Consider the following 19,202-nt stretch of genomic DNA (forward strand, 5'->3'; position numbering starts at 1 on the left):
TTACCTAGAACAAGTATGAAACTAGAAGTACTTTGTAGGTGTTTTTGGATAAGCTTGCAAGAAAGTAAAGAACACGAAAATAAAAGCTAGGGGTTGTTTAGATAAAGACACAACTAAATTAGTTTTAGTAGAGAGATTTTGTCAACAAGAAAGTTATTTGTCCCTAGCCAATCGATAACTAGACCGGTAATCATTATTGCAATTTTATTTGAGGGAGAGGCATAAGCTAACATACTTTCTCTACTTGGATCATCTGCACTTATGATTGGAACTCTAGCAAGCATCCGCAACTACTAAAGATTCATTAAGGTAAAACCCAACCATAGCATTAAAGTATCAAGTCCCCTTTATCCCATACGCAAACAACCTACTTACTCGGGTCTGTGCTTCTGTCACTCACGCCACCCACCATAATCAAATCATGAACATACTGCAAACCCTACAGCGGGAATCCCTCACGCTTGCGCGACACAGAGAGCACCATAGGACATCACCAATAATAAAACATACAACTCAAACCAATCCTGACCATCAAATAGCCATTAGGACAAAACAGATCTACTCAAACATCATAGGATAGCAATACATCATTGGGAAATAGTATATAGCGTTGAGCACCATGTTTAAGTAGAGATTACAGTGGGTAAGAGAGAGGTTACACCGCTGCATAGAGGGGGGAAGAATTGGTGATGATGGCGGTGAAGTTGTTGGTGAGGATGGCGGTGATGATGATGGCCCCGGGTGGCACTCCGGCGCCACCAGAAGCGAGGGGGAGAGAGCCCCCCTCCTTCTTCTTCTTCCTTGACCTCCTCCCTAGATGGGAGAAGGGTTTCCCCTCTGTTCCTTGGCTCCCATGGCGTGGGAGGGGCGAGAGCTCCTCCGAGATTGGATCTATCTCTCCGTCTCTCTCTATTTCTGCGTTCTCTTCTGGCTCTGTTTCACCATATCGTATATATATGGAGATCCGTAACTCCAATTGGCCTGAAACCTTCACCGTGATTTTTTTCCGAATATTAGCTTTCTTGCGGCAAAAGAAGAGCGTCAATCGCCTAACGGTGGGCTCACGAAGGTAGGGGGCGCGCCCTAAGGGTGGGCGCACCCCCTGCCTTGTGACCACCTCGGGCACTGGTTCGCGTTGATTTTCCTTCTGAATTTTCCATATTTTCCAAAAATAACCTCCGTCCGTTTTTATCCCGTTTGGACTCCGTTAGATATGGATATTCTGCGGAAAAAAAACATGCAACAGACAGGAACTGGCACTGAGCACTGAATCAATACGTTAGTCCCAAAAATAATATAAAAAGTTGCCAAAAAGTATATAAAAGTTGAATAATATTGGCATGGAACAATCAAAAATTATAGATACGACGGGGACGTATCAACATCCCCAAGCTTAATTCCTGCTTGTCCTCGACTAGGTAAATGATAAAAAAGATAATTTTTGATGTGGAATGCTACCTAGGATAATCTTGATCATATGTCTAATCATGGCATGAATATTAAGACACGAGTGATTCAAAGAAATAATCTATCCTTTGACATAAAAATAATAATACTTCAAGCATACCAACCAAGCAATTATGTCTTATTGAAATAACATAGCCAAATAAAGCTCATCCCTACGAAATCATATAGTCTGGCTATGCTCCATCTTCACCACACAATGCATTCACATCATGCACAACCCCGATGACAAGACAAGCAATTGTTTCATACTTTTGACGTTTCTCAAACCTTTTCAACTTCCACGCAATACATGAGCGTGAGCCATGGATATAACACTATAGGTGGAATAGAATATGATGATAGGGAAGACAAAAAGGAGAAGATAGTCTCACATCAACTAGGTGTATCAACGGGCTATGGAGATACCCATCAATAGATATCAATGTGAGTGAGTAGGGATTGCCATGCAACGGATGCACTAGAGTTATAAGTATATGAAAGCTCAAAAAGAAACTAAGTGGGTGTGCATCCAACTTGCTTGCTCATGAAGACATAGGGCATTTGAGGAAGCCTGTCGTTGGAATATACAAGCCAAGTTCTATAATGAAAATTCCCACTAGTATATGAAAGTGATAACTCAAGAGACTATCTATATGAAGAACATGGTGCTACTTTGAAGCACAAGTGTGGTAAAAGGATAGTAACATTGCCCCCTTCTTTTCTCTTTTTTTGCGGGCTTCTTTGGCCCCCTTTTTTTAGGCTTCTTTGGCCTCTCTCTTTTTTGGGCAATGCTCTAATAATGATGATCATCACACTTTTATTTACTTACAACTCAATATTACAACTGGATATCTAGAACAAATATATGACTCTATATGAATGCCTTTGGCGGTGTAGCGGGATGTGCAATGATCTAGCGTAGCAATGACATCAAAAAACGGACAAGCCATGAAAACATCATGCTAGCTATCTTACGATCATGCAAGGCAATATGACAATAAATGCTCAAGTCATGTATATGATGATGATGGAAGTTGCATGGCAATATATCTCAGAATGGCTATGGAAATGCCATGATAGGTAGGTATGGTGGCTGTTTTGAGGAAGGTATATGGTGGGTTTATGGTACCAGCGAAAGTTGCGCGGTACTAGAGAGGCTAGCAATGATGGAAGGGTGAGAGTGCGTATAATCCATGGACTCAACATTAGTCATAAAGAACTCACATACTTGTTGCAAAAATCTATTAGTCATCGAAACAAAGTACTATGCGCATGCTCCTAGGAGGATAGATTGGTAGGAAAAGACCATCGCTCGTCCCCGACCGCCACTCATAAGGAAGACAATCAATAAACACCTCATGCTCTGACTTCATTACATAACGGTTCACCGTACGTGCATGCTACGGGACTTGCAAACCTCAACACAAGTATTTCTCAATTTCACAATTACTCGAATAGCATGACTCTAATATCACCATCTTTATATCGCAAAACTATTGCAAGGAATCAAACATATCATATTCAGCGATCTACAAGTTTATGTAGGATTTTATGACCAACCATGTGAATGACCAGTTCCTGTCATCTCTCTAAATAGATATAAGTGAAGCAAGAGAGTTTAATTCTTTCTACAAAAGATATGCCCATGCTCTAACAAATATAAGTGAAGCAAAAGAGCATTCTACAAATGGTGGTTGTCTATGTAAAGAGAAACAGGCAATCCAAACTTCAAATGATATAAGTGAAGAACATGAAGCATTCTATAAAGCCATACTCAAAAGATATAAGTGAAGTGCAAAGAGCATTCTATAAATCAACCAAGGACTATCTCATACCATCATGGTGCATAAAAGAAAAATGAAAACTAAATGCTAAAGACGCTCCAAGATTTGCACATATCGCATGAACGAAACGACTCCAAAAACATACCGATATTTGTTGAAGAAAGAGGGGATGCCTCCCCAGCATCCCCAAGCTTAGATGCTTGAGTCTCCTTGAATATTTACTTGGGGTGCCTCGGGCATCCCCAAGCTTGAGCTCTTGCCTCTCTTCCTTCTTCTCACATCGAGACCTTCTCAATCATCGAACACTTCATCCACACAAAACTTCAACAGAAAACTCGGTAAGATCCGTTAGTATAATAAAGCAAATCACTACTCTAAGTACTGTTGCAAACCAATTCATATTTTGTTTTTTCATTGTGTCTACTGTAATATAACTTTTTCATGGCTTAATCCACTGATAAAAATTGATAGTTTAATCAAGACAAGCAAACTATGCATCAGAAACAGAATCTGTCTAAAACAGAACAGTCTGTAATAATCTGAACATTCACCATACTTCTGATACTTGAAAAATTCTACCACAATTAGGAAAAATTAAAAATTTGTATATTAAGACATTGCAAAAAGAATCAGAACCATTTGACGTTCCAGCTAAAAATGTAAAATCACGCACTACAGCCAAAGTTTCTGTCCTGCACCGTACAAACCATCAAGCAAATGTAAACATCACAAAGGCAAACCTTGGCACATTATTTTTATAATACAATGGAATTGTACAAGGGTATAATTATTTTTATTGACAAATTTCTGTAATTAAGATTCACAAAGTTTCCATGAGCATGAACAAAGTTCAAGGCTAGCTCCCACTTCAACAATGCTTGTCTCTCTCACTTTCGCTTTTCTTTTTGAAAAGGTTTGGGTTCCCCTCTTTATTTTTGTTGTTTTTAAACTATATGAAAGCACTAAACAGAAATAAATAACTCTCTAAAACTTCCGGGTTGTCTCCCAGGCAGCGCTTTCTTTAAAGCCATTAAGCTAGGCATATAGTGCTCAAGTAGTGAATCCACCCGGATCCCAAGGGATATCAAAGCCAATTTGAATCAACAATGATTTGTAATTTAGTGGTGAGAACAAGGTAACATATATCATGTAATGACGAAGTCTAACTCTCTTCCTATGCATTGGCATGTAATAAAATAACAATTCATGCACACAAAGTAAAGGCCAATGCATAGTATAAATAGTTTCTTGCAATTTTATCATATTGGAAACATAGAGAGGTGGAGATATAGTTCCTCTCTCATAATAATTGCAAGTAGCAGCAGCAAGTACATGCATATTATATTCATCAAAATCATCATGTGCAACGGTAAAATGCAACCCATCAATATAATCCTTAATAAAAGCTAACTTCTCTGATATAGTGTAATTGGGAGAATTCAAAAAGATAATAGGACTATCATGCGTGGGTGCAATAGCAAAAATTTAATGTTTAACATAAGGAACTATAGCAAGTTCATATCCATAAGCATAATTCATATTGGCATCTTGGCCACAACCATAGCAAGCATCATCAAAAAGGGATATTTCAAAAGAATCAACGGGATCATAACAATCATCATAGCAATCATCCTCCGGTAAGCACGAAGAGAAATTAAACAATGTATGAGTTGAAGAGTTACTCTAATTAGAAGGTGGGCACGGGTAGCTAATCCGCTCTTCCTCCTTTTGTTCTTCGCTCTCCTCCTCATCTTTTTCATCCAATGAGCTCACAGTTTCATCAATTTCTTCTTCCATGGACTCCTGCAAAATATTTGTCTTTTCTTGGACAGCGGAGTAGACCTCGATATATGGTTTATAATTTATGCCATCGGTTGTTTCCCACTACTCAGTTTTGCCACTAGGAATTTCAACTGCTCAAAAATGTCATCGCTTTGTTAGACACATGTTCAAAAATGCCACTAGGCACCATTATTGTGATCTCAAATCTCTTTTGCCATGTTATAATGACATAAGTACCTATGAACCAGCATGCCAGCTCTCCTTCTATCTTACTACAATAAACTGTGGGGCCCGCTTGATCCCGACGACGTTCTTATTTTTCTATAAAATTATTCGCTTGGTTACTCCTGACAAGTGGGGCCACACTTATCATTATGAGATAGAGAGAACTGACATCTGGGTCTAGGCTTATTTTTGTCATATAACATGGTCAATGAGTTTGATGTGAAAATAATGGTGTCTAATGGCATTTTTGAGGAAACATCTAACGGAACGATGGCATTTTTGAGCAAACATCTCACGGATCGATGGCATTTTTGAGTAGTTGTAACTTCTAATGGCAAAACTGAGTAGTGGGACACAACTAGTGGCAAAAATGATAAAAACCCTATTTCAAAAGAATCAACGGGATCATAACAATCATCATAGCAATCATCCTTCGGTAAGCACGAAGAGAAATTAAACAATGTATGAGTTGAAGAGTTAATCTCATTAGAAGGTGCGCACGGGTAGCTAATCCGCTCTTCCTCCTTTTGTTCTTCGCTCTCCTCCCCATCTTTTTCATCCAATGAGCTCACAGTTTCATCAATTTCTTCTTCCATAGACTCCTGCAAAATATTTGTCTCTTCTTGTACAACAGAGTAGACCTGGATATATGGTTTAACATAGGCATTAGAATCATAATTATCATAGCAATATTTAAGTATGGCAAAAAATTTGGATTTGTAAAGAGTAGCATCATACTTTTCAATCAAAGAAGCAATTTCAAAATAACCCTTAAAAGAAACAAATTCTTCAATTTGTTGAACATCATAGTAATTATGAACACCCTTAGCATATGAAGATAAGATTCCATTATCAATAAACTCACATTGGTAGGGAAGGTGTTTCTTAGGTTTTCAGAAGAACAAGTAAAATCATATATTTCACATAAATTCCAGGCATAGCATTGCAAACGTTGAATTTGACCCCATAATAGTTTCCCTTTTTCAGATATACGGTGTCGCACATAACAAGCATGCTCATCTAAAGATTTGCCCTCAACTAAGCTAGTTGGGGTTTCGGCACGAGCACAAAGGGATCGAAGATGATCCAAGTAATAAGCTTCAGCAGTGTGATAGATTTTGAGTGGTTCTTCAACCATTGGTTCAGTAGATACAACTATTTTTTTTGGTATTTTGCATTTCCTACCCATAACTAAAGATAGAAAACAACAAAGAACAGCAAATAAAAATTACTTAGTGATAAAGGAAACAAGCACACACGAGAATATTCACCCCACGCTATTGCTCCCCGGCAACGGCGCCAGAAAAAGGTCTTGATAACCCACAAGTATAGGGGATCAATTGTAGCCTCTTTCGATAAATAAGAGTGTCGAACCCAACGAGGAGATAAAGGTAGAACAAATATTCCCTCAAGTTCTATCGACCACCAATACAACTCTACGCACGCTTGACGTTCGCTTTACCTAGAACAAGTATGAAACTAGAAGTACTTTGTAGGTGTTTTTGGATAAGCTTGCAAGAAAGTAAAGAACACGAAAATAAAAGCTAGGGGCTGTTTATATAAAGACACAACTAAATTACTTTTAGTAGAGAGCTTTTGTCAACAAGAAAGTTATTTGTTGTGATGGTCTGGCTTATTAGGGATGATAGACTACTCATATCAATAAGGAATTCCTTCTTTTCCGGGAGCCCATTCGGACAGAACTCCAAAGTTAAGCGTGCTCAGCTTGGAGTAGTGTCAGGATGGGTGACCGACCGGGAAGTTGCTCCCGGGTGCGCACGAGTGAGGACAAAGTGCGCAGAAAAGACTAGTATTGATCTGTGGGGCCAGTCTAGATCCCGCCAGGAGTAACAACCACCGGCGGGTGTGTCTGGGGCATTACATTTGTCCCTAGCCAATCGATAACTAGACCGGTAATCATTATTGCAATCTTATTTGAGGGAGAGGCATAAGCTAACATACTTTCTCTACTTGGATCATCTGCACTTATGATTGGAACTCTAGCAAGCATCCGCAACTACTAAAGATTCATTAAGGTAAAACCCAACCATAGCATTAAAGTATCAAGTCCCCTTTATCCCATACGCAAACAACCTACTTACTCGGGTCTGTGCTTCTGTCACTCACGCCACCCACCATAATCAAATCATGAACATATTGCAAACCCTACAGCGGGAATCCCTCACGCTTGCGCGACACAGAGAGCACCATAGGACATCACCAATAATAAAACATACAACTCAAACCAATCCTGACCATCAAATAGCCATTAGGACAAAACAGATCTACTCAAACATCATAGGATAGCAATACATCATTGGGAAATAGTATATAGCGTTGAGCACCATGTTTAAGTAGAGATTACAGTGGGTAAGAGAGAGGTTACACCGCTGCATAGAGGGGGGAAGAATTGGTGATGATGGCGGTGAAGTTGTTGGTGAGGATGGCGGTGATGATGATGGCCCCCGGTGGCACTCCGGCGCCACCGGAAGCGACAGGGAGAGAGCCCCCGTCCTTCTTCTTCTTCCTTGACCTCCTCCCTAGATGGGAGAAGGGTTTCCCCTTTGGTCCTTGGCTCCCATGGCATGGGAGGGGCGAGAGCCCCTCCAAGATTGGATCTATCTCTCTGTCTCTCTCTGTTTCTGCGTTCTCTTCTGGCTCTGTTTCACCGTTTCATATATATGTGGAGATCCGTAACACCGATTGGCCTGAAACCTTCGCCATGATTTTTTTCCGAATATTAGCTTTCTTGCGGCAAAAGAAGAGCGTCAACCGCCTTACGGTGGGCTCACGAGTGTAGGGGCGCGCCCTAAGGGGGGGCGCCCCCTGCCTCACGACCACCTCGGGCACTAGTTCGCGATGATTTTCCTTCCGAACTTTCCATATTTTCCAAAAATAAGCTCCGTCCGTTTTTATCCCGTTTGGACTCCGTTTGATATGGATATTCTGCAAAACCAAAAACATGCAACAGACAGGAACTGGCACTAGGCACTGGATCAATATGTTAGTCCCAAAAATAATATAAAAAGTTGCCAAAAAGTATATGAAAGTTGAATAATATTGGCATGGAACAATCAACAATTATAGATACGACGGAGACTTATCAGTAATTTGCTTTAATTATTTTAGGCATTCAAGATTAATAATAAAATTTTCTTATGAGTGTGTTGAATACTATGAGAAGTTTGAAACTTGATAATTGTTTTGAGACATGGAGATGGTTATATTAGAGTCATGCTAGTTGAGTAGTTGTGAATTTGAGAAATGCTTGTGTTGAAGTTTGTGATTCCTGTAGCATGCACATATGGTGAACCGTTATGTTAAGAAGTCGGAGCATGATGTATTTATTGATTGCCTTCCTTATGAGTGGCGGTCGGGGACGAGCGATGGTCTATTCCTACCAATCTATCCCCCTAGGAGCATGCGTGTAGTACTTTGCTTCGATGACTAATAGATTTTTGCAATAAGTATGTGAGTTCTTTATGACTAATGTTGAGTCCCTGGATTATACGCACTCTCACCCTTCCACCATTGCTAGCCTCTCTAAATACTGTGCACCTTTCGTCAGTATCATACACCCATCATATACCTTCCTCAAAACAGCCACCATACCTACCTATCATGGCATTTCCATAGCCATTCCAAGATATATTGCCATGCAACTTTCCACTATTCCGTTTACTATGACACACTCCATCCTTGTCATATTGCTTTGCATGATCATGTAGTTGACATTTTAGTTGTGGCAAAGCCACCGTTCATAATTCTTTCATATAAGTCAATCATGCATCATTTCTATCCCGGTACACCACCAGAGGCATTCATATAGAGTCATACTTTGTTCAAGTATCGAGTTGTAATCACTGAGTTGTAAATAAATAGAAGTGTGATGATCATCATTCATAGAGTATTGTCCCAAATAAAAAAGGGAAAGGCCAAAAAAGGAAGGCCCAAATAAATAAATAAATAAATAGGGGCAATACTACTATCCTTTTTCCACACTTGTGCTTCAAAGTAGCACCATGATCTTCATAATATAGAGTCTCCTATGTTATCACTTTCATATACTAGTGGGAATCTTTCATTATAGAACTTGGCTTGTATATTCCAACGATGGGCTTCCTCAAAATGCCCTAGGTCTTCGTGAGCAAGCAAGTTGGATTCACACCCACTTAGTTTCTTTTTTGAGCTTTCATATACTTATAGCTCTAAGTGCATCCCTAGCATGGCAATCCATACTCACTCACATTGATATCTATTGATGGGCATCTCCATAGCCCGTTGATACGCCTAGTTGATGTGAGACTATCTTCTCCCTTTTTGTCTTCTCCACAACCACCATTCTATTCCACCTATAGTGCTATGTCCATGGCTCACGCTCACGAATTGCGTGAAGATTGAAAAAGTTTGAGAACATTGAAAGTACGAAACAATTGCTTGGCTTTTCATCGGGGTTGTGCATGATTTGAATACTTTGTGTGGTGAAGATGGAGCATAGCCAGACTATATGATTTTTTAGGGATAACCTTCTTTGGCCATGTTATTTTGAAGAGACATAATTGCTTAGTTAGTATGCTTGAAGTATTATCATTTCTATGTCAATATTAAACTTTTGTCTTGAATAATTTGGATCTGAATATTCATACCACAATTAAGAGAATTACATTGAAATTATGCGAAGTAGCATTCCACATCAAAAATTCTGTTTTTATCATTTACCTACTCGAGGACGAGCAGGAATTAAGCTTGGGGATGCTTGATATGTCGCGAACATATCTATAATTTTTTATTGCTCCATGCTATATTATATTCTGTTTTGGACATTATTGGCCTTTATTATACATTTTTATATTATTTTTGGGACTAACCTATTAACTGGAGGCCCAGCCCAGAATTGTTGTTTTTTGCCTATTTTAGGGTTTCGCAGAAAAAGAATATCAAACGGAGTCCAAATGGAATGAAACCTTCGGGAACGTGATTTTTAGAACGAACATGATCCAGAGGACTTGGACCCTATGTCAAGACATCTACCAGGAGGCACGAGGTAGGGGGCGCGCCTACCCCCCCCCCAGGCGCACCCTCCACCCTCGTGGGCCCCTTGTTGCTCCACCGACGTACTCCTTCCTCCTATATATACCTAAGTACCCCCGAACTACCAGATACGGAGCCAAAACCCTAATTCCACCGCCGTAACTTCCTGTATCCACGAGATCCCATCTTGGGGCCCACTCCGGAGCTCCGCCGGAGGGGGCCTCGATCACGGGGGCTTCTACATCAACACCATTACCCCTCTAATGAAGTGTGAGTAGTTTACCTCAGACCTACGGGTCCATAGTTATTAGCTAGATGGCTTCTTCTCTCTTTTTGGATCTCAATACAAAGTTCTCCCCCTCTCTTGTGGAGATCTATTTGATGTAATCTTGTTTTGCGGTGTGTTTGTTGAGACCAATGAATTGTGGGTTTATGATCAAGTTTATCTATGAACAATATTTGAATCTTCTCTGAATTCTTTTATGTATGATTGGTTAACTTTGCAAGTCTCTTCGAATTATCTGTTTGGTTTGGCCTACTAGATTGATCTTTCTTGCAATGGGAGAAGTTCTTAGCTTTGGGTTCAATCTGGCGGTGTCCTTTCCCAGTGACAGTAGGGGTAGCAAGGCACGTATTGTATTGTTTCCATCGAGGATAACAAGATGGGGTTTTCATCATATTGCATGCGTTTATCCCTCTACATCATGTCATCTTGCTTAAAGCATTACTCTGTGCTTATGAACTTAATACTCCAGATGCATGCTGGATAGCAGTCGATGTGTGGAGTAATAGTAGTAGATGCAGGCAGGAGTCGGTCTACTTGTCTCGGATGTGATGCATATATATATGATCATACCTAGATATTCTCATAACTATGCTCAATTCTGTCAATTGCTCAACAGTAATTTGTTTACCCACCGTGAATACTTATGCTCTTGAGAGAAGCCACTAGTGAAACCTATGGCCCCTGGGTCTATCTTCCGTCATATTAATCTTCCAACATTTAGTTATTTTTATTGCCTTTTATTTTACTTCGCATCTTTATAATAAAATACCAAAAATAATATCTTATCATATCTATCAGATCTCACTCTTGTAAGTGACCATGTAGGGATTGACAACCCCTTATTGCGTTGGTTGCGAGGATTTATTTGTTTGTGTAGGTGCGAGGGACTCATACGTGGCCTCCTACTGGATTGATACCTTGGTTCTCAAAAACTGAGGGAAATACTTACGCTACTTTGCTGCATCACCCTTTCCTCTTCAAGGGAAAACCAACGCAAGTGCTCAAGAGGTAGCATTGAGTTAGGCAAGGAGACCCGCTCTCCCCTCTGATCTTTGTCGTCGCAGTGGTATTACTCCATGCTGCAGTTAATGACGTGTTCAGGCAGGGCAGAATTCACCCCCCTTTCCTTGTAGAGGACAGATTGCTTATCCGTCCTCCAATATGCTGATGACACACTCATCGTCCTCCCTACGTGCGATCAGCACGCCACGTTGATCAAACAGATCCTATCTGACTATGCTTCCTCCATCGGGCTCAAGATTAATTTCCATAAATCCACGTTAATACCGATCAACCTTGACTTGGCATCCACGACTAATGTTTCCAGAGCTTTTGGGTGTGTAGTTGGTACAATGCCATTCACCTACCTTGGCCTCTCGCTCGGCACAACCAAGCCCTCTGTACAAGAACTCATGCCTTTGGTTTGCAGATTGGAGAGACAACTCACATCCACCATTGCGCTGATGTCGTACGTGGCAAACTCTCTTGGTTGAATGCCTCTGTCACGTCTCTCCTGGTGTTTGCCATGTGCATGCTTAAGTTCCCGGCCAAACTCGTTGAGATCCTTGATAAATTAGGCACGCAGATGTCTTTGGATTAAGAAAATGGAGCAAGGTGAAAAGTGTAACTTGTTGGCTGCGTGGGACATGGTCTGTCGACCCAAGAAAAAGTGTGGACTAGGAGTGATCAACTTGAAGATTCACAATGAGGCCATGCTGCTAAAATTCTTGTATAAATTCTTCAACAAGCAGGATATCCAGTGGGTTAATCTTATATGGGACAATCACTACGTTGACAAGATCCCACATGCAGTTCACCTCGTTGGCTCGTTTTGGTGGAAGGACATCCTAGAACTCACCCCCATCTATCGGGGGATATCACGTGTTCAAGTGGTTGACGGCAAGACGACTCTCTTTTGGAAAGACCTTTGGAAGGAAGAGATTCTTCAAATCTCTCACCCTCGTGTCTTCTCTTTTGCTATTCAAGAAGACTTGTCCGTGGCAAGTGTTATGGCGTGCACTAATTTGCATGAAACCTTTCACTTAACAGTCTCACTGCATGCGCTTGATGATATCCAGGACGTGCATTCTTCCTCGACTTGGATTTCTCCATCGACCTCGTGCCAGGATGTTTGGCACTATTCTTGGGGCTTGGCGTGCTACAAACCAAATGATTACTACAACAATTACTTTAGGGATGGGGAGGCGCACCCCACGTTTAGCCAACTTTGGAAATCAAGGTGCACTATGAAAATCAAAGTGTTTGACTGGCTCTTATTCCATGACAGACTTAACACACACAACATGCTTGAAACAAAGTACTACGCGCATGCTCCAAGGGGGATAGATTGGTAGGAAAAGACCATCGCTCATCCCCGACCGCCACTCATAAGGAAGACAATCAATAAACACCTCATGCTCCGACTTCATTACATAACGGTTCACCATACGTGCATGCTACGGGACTTGCAAACCTCAACACAAGTATTTCTCAATTTCACAATTACTCGACTAGCATGACTCTAATATCACCATCTTTATATCGCAAAACTATTGCAAGGAATCAAACATATCATATTCAGCGATCTACAAGTTTATGTAGGATTTTATGACTAACCATGTGAATGACCAGTTCCTGTCATGTCTCTAAATAGATATAAGTGAAGCAAGAGAGTTTAATTCTTTCTACAAAAGATATGCCCGTGCTCTAACAAATATAAGTGAAGCAAAAGAGCATTCTACAAATGGCGGTTGTCTATGTAAAGAGAAACAGGCAATCCAAACTTCAAATGATATAAGTGTAGCACATGAAGCATTCTATAAAGCCATACTCAAAAGATATAAGTGAAGTGCAAAGAGCATTCTATAAATCAACCAATGACTATCTCATACCAGCAAGGTGCATAAAATAAAAATGAAAACTAAATGCTAAAGAAGCTCCAAGATTTGCACATATCGCATGAACGAAACGACTCCGAAAACATACCGATATTTGTTGAAGAAAGAGGGGATGCCTCCCCAGCATCCCCAAGCTAAGACGCTTGAGTCTCCTTTAATATTTACTTGGGGTGCCTCAGGCATCCCCAACCTTGAGCTCTTGCCTCTCTTCCTTCTTCTCAAATCGAGACCTTCTCAATCATCGAACACTTCATCCACACAAAACTTCAACAGAAAACTCGGTAAGATCCGTTAGTATAATAAAGCAAATCACTACTCTAAGTATTGTTGAAAACCAATTCATATTTTGTTTTTTCATTTTTTTTCTACTGTAATATAACTTTTTCATGGCTTAATCCACTGATATAAATTGATAGTTTAATCAAAACAAGCAAACTATGCATCAAAAAACAGAATCTGTCTAAAACAGAACAGTCTGTAATAATCTGAAGATTCACCATACTTCTGATACTTGAAAAATTATACCACAATTAGGAAAAATAAACAATTTGTATATTAAGACAGTGCAAAAAGAATCAGAACCATTTGACGTTCCAGCTAAAAATGTAAAATCGCGCACTACAGCCAAAGTTTCTGTCCTGCACCATACAAACCATCAAGCAAATGTAAACATCACAAAGGCAAACCTTGGCACATTATTTTTATAATACAATGGAATTGTACAAGGGTATAATTATTTTTATTGAAAAATTTCTGTAATTAAGATTCACAAAGTTTCCGTGAGCATGGACAAAGTTCAAGGCTAGCTCCCACTTCAACAATGCTTGTCTCTCTCACTTTCGCTTTTCTTTTTGAAAAATCTTTGGGTTCCCCACTAAATTTTTGCTTGTTTTTCAACTATATGAAAGCACTCAACAGAAATAAATGACTCTCTAAAACTTCCGGGTTGCCTCCCAGGCAGCACTTTCTTTAAAGCCATTAAGCTAGGCATATAGTGCTCAAGTAGTGAATCCACCCGGATCCAAGGTATATCAAAGCCAATTTGAATCAACAATGATTTGTAATTTAGTGGTGAGAACAAGGTAACATATATCATGTAATGAGGAAGTCTAACTCTCTTCCTATGCATCGGAATGTAATAAAATAACAATTCATGCACAGAAAGTAAAGGCCAATGCATAGTATAAATAGTTTCTTGCAATTTTATCATATTGGAAACATACAGAGGTGGAGATATAGTTCCTCTCTCATAATAATTGCAAGTAGGAGCAGCAAGTACATGCATATTATATTCATCAAAATCATCATGTGCAACGGTAAAAGGCAACCCATCAATATAATCCTTAATAAAAGCAAACTTCTCTGATATAGTGTAATCGGGAGAATTCAAAAAGATAATAGGACTATCATGCGTGGGTGCAATAGCAAAAATTTCATGTTTAACATAAGGAACTATAGCAAGTTCATATCCATAAGCATAATTCATATTGGCATCTTGGACACAAGCATAGCAAGCATCATCAAAAAGGGATATTTCATAAGAATCAACGGGATCATAACAATCATCATAGGAATCATCCTCCGGTAAGCACGAAGAGAAATTAAACAATGTATGAGTTGAAGAGTTACTCTCATTAGAAGGTGGGAACGGGCAGCTAATCTGCTATTCCTCCTTTTGTTCTTCGCTCTCCTCCTCATCTTTTTCATCCAATGAGCTCACAGTTTCATCAATTTCTTCTTCAATAGACTCCTGCAAAATATTTGTCTTTTCTTGGACAGTGGAGTACACCTCGATATATGGTTTATCATTTATGCCATCGGTTGTGTCCCACTACTCAGTTTTGCCACTAGGAATTTCAACTGCTCAAAAATGTCATCGCTTTGTTAGACACATGTTCAAAAATGCCACTAGGCACCATTATTGTGATCTCAAATCTCTTTTGCCATGTTATAATGACATAAATACGTATGAACCAGCATGCCAGCTCTCCTTCTATCTTACTACAATAAACTGTGGGGCCCGCTTGATCCCGACGACGTTCTTATTTTTCTATGAAATTATTCGCTTAGTTACTCCTGACAAGTGGGGCCACACTTATCATTATGAGATAGAGAGAACTGACATGTGGGTCTAGGCTTATTTTTGTCATATAACATGGTCAATGAGTTTGATGTGAAAATAATGGTGTCTAATGGCATTTTTGAGGAAACATCTAACGGAACGATGGCATTTTTGAGCAAACATCTCACGGATCGATGGAATTTTTGAGTAGTTGTAACTTCTAATGGCAAAACTGAGTAGTGGGACACAACTAATGGCAAAAATGATAAAAACCCTATTTCAAAAGAATCAACGGGATCATAACAATCATCATAGCAATCATCCTCCGGTAAGCACGAAGAGAAATTAAACAATGTATGAGTTGAAGAGTTAATCTCATTAGAAGGTGCGCACGGGTAGCTAATCCGCTCTTCCTCCTTTTGTTCTTCGCTCTCCTCCCCATCTTTTTCATCCAATGAGCTCACAGTTTCATCAATTTCTTCTTCCATAGACTCCTGCAAAATATTTGTCTCTTCTTGTACAACGGAGTAGACCTGGATATATGGTTTAACATAGGCATTAGAATCATAATTATCATAGCAATATTTAAGTATGGCAAAAAATTTGGATTTGTAAAGAGTAGCATCATACTTTTCAATCAAAGAAGCAATTTCAAAAGAACCCTTAAAAGAAACAAATTCTTCAATTTGTTGAACATCATAGTAATTATGAACACCCTTAGCATATGAAGATAAGATTCCATTATCAATAAACTCACATTGGTAGGGAAGGTGTTTCTTAGGTTTTCAGAAGAACAAGTAAAATCATATATTTCAGATAAATTCCAGGCATAGCATTGCAAACGTTGAATTTGACCCCATAATAGTTTCCCTTTTTCAGATATACGGTGTCGCGCATAACAAGCATGCTCATCTAAAGATTTGCCCTCAACTAAGCTAGTTGGGGTTTCGGCACGAGCACAAAGGGATCGAAGATGATCCAAGTAATAAGCTTCAGTAGTGTGATAGATTTTGAGTGGTTCTTCAACCATTGGTTTAGTAGATACAACTAATTTTTTTGGTATTTTGCATTTCCTACCCATAATTAAAGATAGAAAACAACAAAGAACAGCAAATAAAAATTACTTAGTGATAAAGCAAACAAGCACACACAAGAATATTCACCCCACGCTATTGCTCCCCGGCAACGGCGCCAGAAAAAGGTCTTGATAACCCACAAGTATAGGGGATCAATTGTAGCCTCTTTCGATAAATAAGAGTGTCGAACCCAACAAGGAGATAAAGGTAGAACAAATATTACCTCAAGTTCTATCGACCACCGATACAACTCTACGCACGCTTGACGTTCGCTTTACCTAGAACAAGTATGAAACTAGAAGTACTTTATAGGTGTTTTTGGATAAGCTCGCAAGAAAGTAAAGAACAGGAAAATAAAAGCTAGGGGCTGTTTAGATAAAGACACAACTAAATTAGTTTTAGTAGAGAGCTTTTGTCAACAAGAAAGTTATTTGTTGTGATGGTCTGGCTTATTAGGGATGATAGACTACTCATATCAATAAGGAATTCCTTCTTTTCCGGGAGCCCATTCGGACAGAACTCCAAAGTTAAGCGTGCTCAGCTTGGAGTAGTGTCAGGATGGGTGACCGACCGGGAAGTTGCTCCCGGGTGCGCACGAGTGAGGACAAAGTTCGCAGAAAAAGACTAGTATTGATCTATGGGGCCAGTCTAGATCCCGCCAGGAGTAACGACCACCAGCGGGTGTGTCCGGGGTGTTACATTTGTCCCTAGCCAATCGATAACTAGACCAGTAATCATTATTGCAATTTTATTTGAGGGAGAGGCATAAGCTAACATACTTTCTCTACTTGGATCATATGCACTTATGATTGGAACTCTAGCAAGCATCCGCAACTACTAAAGATTCATTAAGGTAAAACCCAACCATAACATTAAAGTATCAAGTCCCCTTTATCCCATACGCAAACAGCCTACTTACTCGGGTCTGTGCTTCTGTCACTCACGCCACCCACCATAAGCAAATCATGAACATATTGCAAACCCTACAGCGGGAATCCCTCACGCTTGCGCGACACGGAGAGCACCATAGGACATCACCAATAATAAAACATACAACTCAAACCAATCTTGATCATCAAATAGCCATTAGGACAAAACAGATCTACTCAAACATCATAGGATAGCAATACATCATTGGGAAATAATATATAGCGTTGAGCACCATGTTTAAGTAGAGATTACAGCGGGTAAGAGAGAAGTTACACCGCTCCATAGAGGGGGGAAGAATTGGTGATGATGGCGGTGAAGTTGTTGGTGATGATGATGGCCCCCGGTGGCACTCCGGCGCCACCGGAAGCGACGGGGAGAGAGCCCCCGTCCTTCTTCTTCTTCCTTGACCTCCTCCCTAGATGGGAGAAGGGTTTCCCCTTTGGTCCTTGGCTCCCATGGCGTGGGAGGGGCGAGAGCCCCTCCGAGATTGGATCTATCTCTCTGTCTCTCTCTGTTTCTGCGTTCTCTTCTGGATCTGTTTCACCGTTTCGTATATATGTGGAGATCCGTAACTCCGATTGGCCTGAAACCTTCGCCGTGATTTTTTTCCGAATATTAGCTTTCTTGCGGCAAAAGAAGAGCGTCAACCACCTTACGGTGGGCTCACGAGGGTAGGGGGCGCGTCCTAAGGGGGGGGGCCCTGCCTCATGACCACCTCGGGCAGTGGTTCGCGATGATTTTCCTTCCGAATTTTCCATATTTTCCAAAAATAAGCTGCGTCCGTTTTTATCCCGTTTGGACTCCGTTTGATATGGATATTCTACAAAACCAAAAACATGCAACATACAGGAACTGGCATAGGCACTGGATCAATAAGTTAGTCCCAAAAATAATATAAAAAGTTGCCAAAAAGTATATGAAAGTTGAATAATATTGGCATGGAACAATCAACAATTATAGATACGACGGAGACTTATCAGTAATTTGCTTTAATTATTTTAGGCATTCAACATTAATAATAAAATTTTCTTATGAGTGTGTTGAATACTATGAGAAGTTTGAAACTTGATAATTGTTTTGAGATATGGAGATGGTTATATTAGAGTCGTGCTAGTTGAGTAGTTGTGAATTTGAGAAATGCTTGTGTTGAAGTTTGTGATTCCCGTAGCATGCACGTATGGTGAACCGTTATGTTAAGAAGTCGGAGCATGATGTATTTATTGATTGCCTTCCTTATGAGTGTCGGTCGGGGACGAGCGATGGTATATTCCTACCAATCTATCCCCCTAGGAGCATGCGCGTAGTACTTTGCTTCGATGACTAATAGATTTTTGCAATAACTATGTGAGTTCTTTATGACTAATGTTGAGTCCATGGATTATACGCTGTCTCACCCTTCCACCATTGCTAGCCTCTCTAAATACCGTGCACCTTTCGTCAGTATCATACACCCACCATATACCTTCCTCAAAATAGCCACCATACCTACCTATCATGGCATTTCCATAGCCATTCCAAGATATATTGCCATGCAACTTTCCACTATTCCGTTTACTATGACACGCTCCATCCTTGTCATATTGCTTTGCATGATCATGTAGTTGACATTTTAGTTGTGGCAAAGCCACCGTTCATAATTCTTTCATATAAGTCACTCATGCATCATTGCTATCCCGGTACACC

The sequence above is a fragment of the Triticum aestivum genome, chromosome 4A (genome assembly GCF_018294505.1).
Source record: "Triticum aestivum cultivar Chinese Spring chromosome 4A, IWGSC CS RefSeq v2.1, whole genome shotgun sequence".
Lineage (NCBI taxonomy): Eukaryota > Viridiplantae > Streptophyta > Magnoliopsida > Poales > Poaceae > Triticum > Triticum aestivum.